The following is a 2,500-nucleotide window of genomic DNA, read 5'->3' on the forward strand; positions in this document are numbered from 1 at the left end:
GGGGGCCCGAGCCGAAACCCGACACGGTATAAAAGTCGTAACAAGGTTTCTGTTGGTGAACACGTTGTGAAGGATCTTTGTCGGCCGGGGGCCCGCCACCTCTCCGGGGAGGGCGGCCCGTCACTCCTTGAACGCGAAGGCTGGCGCCGGTTGGGCCAGGCAGGAGAGCCTCACGGGGGCCGGCCCCGGGGCCAGGTATCGGACAACCTCTCCGGGGGCCCGAACCGAAACCCGTAACACAGAATAAAAATCGTAACAAGGTTTCTGTTGGTGAACACGTTGTGAAGGATCTTTGTCGGCCGGGGGCCCGCCACCTCTCCGGGGAGGGCGGCCCGTCACTCCTTGAACTCGAAGGCTGCGCCGGTTGGGCCAGGCAGGAGAGCCTCACGGGGGTTGGCCCCGGGGCCGTGGCCCGTACTGACGCTGGCGCCTCCCACGCGGGTGGGAGGTCACACCGACAATTTCGCCGTACCCGTCGAACGGGCCTGGTCACCCGTACGCACGTTCCGCCGAAGCCGGGCGACGTCGATCTCGGTCCCACTCGGTTGGGCCGGCGCGCGGGCGCCGCCACCGACGAGCACGCACACGCTCGGTTGCACGCCGGCAAGTCCATGCGGGTGCCGCACACGCTACGCCTGCGCCGTTGGAAGGGCTTCGCCGTTGGCTTCGTAGGGTGTCTTTGCAGTCCGTCCGAGAGGTGGGGGCACGCACGGCAACACGGCCGGCCTGCCTGCGTGGGACGATGCGGTCCTTTCGTTCAGCGGTTCGGCGGTTTGGCCGGCGCGAGCAGACGCTCGGAGGGAGACGGTGGCGTCAGCCACGCACTCACTCCGCTTCTGCAGTCCGGTCCACTCCGCCCGTTCTAGCTGCTCGTTTGGTCCCTCGCCCGCCAGCAGACCGTTCCGCCGACGGTGCTCCTCCTCCGCAGCGACTTCTGCCTAGCCGCTCTGCCGGGTGCGATGTCACCGGCGTCCGCACCGATCCTCGGCACGGCGCGTGTGCGCACCTGTGGGCCGCCGCCCCGTGCTCCACGTCCGTCTGTGTGTGCCCGCTGTGGGGACCGTCTTCCTCTCGCCTTGGCGACGGCTTGCGGGCTGCGACGTGACCTTGCCACCGCCTTGCAGCATTACATCCGCAGTTGAAACGAAGAGAGCTGCTGCGGGCTTGGGTGCTTGTCCTGGCGGCTTGTCGACGGGACCACGGTGAACGGCCACTGTGTGACTCCGCAGGGAGACGTTCTGGTGCAGTCAGGGGCCTTTTTGTCTCCCGCCGCGGTGAAGCTTTGGTCGCATTCTAGTCACTCTCTTCAAAGCCCGGTGAGGGGTACCTGTTCATGCTCACCATTCCTCCGGCACCCGTGTGCGGAGGGTGGGTGCGAGGTTTAAAGATTCGTTGTCCGCCTGTCGGTCCGGTCTGGTCTCGTGCTGACTTGAGCGAGCGTCCACCGCGTTCGAGAGAATGTGCCTGTCCGCGGGGGCAGCCGCGCTTGCGAGCGTTCCGCCGCGCCCCCTTCCCCAGCCCGCCGAGGTTGGGGCGTGCGGGGTCGGCTTGCGCCCGTAGCGTCGGCCTGTCCTCCGCGGCTTGCACCCGACTCAGTCCGCTGCGGCCTCGCCTCGACTCTCGAGCCTACCGCCAGACGGTGACACCAGAGAACTCTGCCTCTGGCTGTTGCGGGGCGTGACGGCGCGTGGCGGGCCCCGGCCCCTCACCCACGCCGGCACTCAACGCCTGCGAGCGCCCTGATTCCTCCTTTTTTTCGCTTGATTGTCGCTCGAGTGCGTGCGCCTCCGGGCTCACGCCGTGGTACGCGCCAGGCTGGGGCTCCACCGTCACGTCGGCGGGGGAGCGTTTTGCGCGTCCCAGGATCGGGCAACCGATCCGAAACCCGATACAACTTTTAGCGGTGGATCACTCGGCTCGTGCGTCGATGAAGAACGCAGCTAGCTGCGAGAATTAATGTGAATTGCAGGACACATTGATCATCGACACTTTGAACGCACTTTGCGGCCCCGGGTTCCTCCCGGGGCTACGTCTGTCTGAGGGTCGCTTGACAATCAATCGCACTTCGCGCGCATCCGTGCGCCGAAGAGCGCGGCTGGGGTGTCGCAGAGGTGCCGTCCTCTCTGTCCCCCTAAGTGCAGACCCAGAGTAATCCGCGTCGGAGAGCTTGACCTCTTGGGTGCCGGCGTCCGCCTCCGGGCTCGTCGGCACTGCCCGCTCCCGCACTGGCCCAGCCACCTCGGGGTCGCCGGCACGGCTGTCATCGGGTTGCCAGAGAGAGAACGTGACTGCCTCGCTGCCGGGACCGTGTGTGCCTTCCGTTAGGCTCGGGCCAGGGGGGTTGACTCTCTGTTGATGTGTGTGTGTGGCTCGTCCACGGGAAGGATCCGCAAGAGTTGGCTCGGTTGGGTGCTCCGGCACAGAGAGTGAGAGAGTGGAGTGACTGTCCGCTGGACGTCTCCGGACACGTTGCCTCGCGTGGTCCGTGCTCGGTTGCCTG

General features: G+C 66.6%; 1 non-coding gene across 1 annotated transcript; it reads left to right on the forward strand.

Annotated features, from left to right (window-relative positions):
• The first annotated feature begins 1,892 nt into the window (after window positions 1–1,892).
• LOC144489977 (5.8S ribosomal RNA) lies at window positions 1,893–2,046 on the forward strand. Its single transcript, XR_013497115.1, has one exon. It is a non-coding gene; the product is annotated as a 5.8S ribosomal RNA (ribosomal RNA).
• The last annotated feature ends 454 nt before the right edge of the window (window positions 2,047–2,500 follow it).

The sequence above is a fragment of the Mustelus asterias genome, unplaced genomic scaffold (genome assembly GCF_964213995.1).
Source record: "Mustelus asterias unplaced genomic scaffold, sMusAst1.hap1.1 HAP1_SCAFFOLD_2730, whole genome shotgun sequence".
Taxonomy (NCBI): Eukaryota; Metazoa; Chordata; class Chondrichthyes; order Carcharhiniformes; family Triakidae; genus Mustelus; species Mustelus asterias.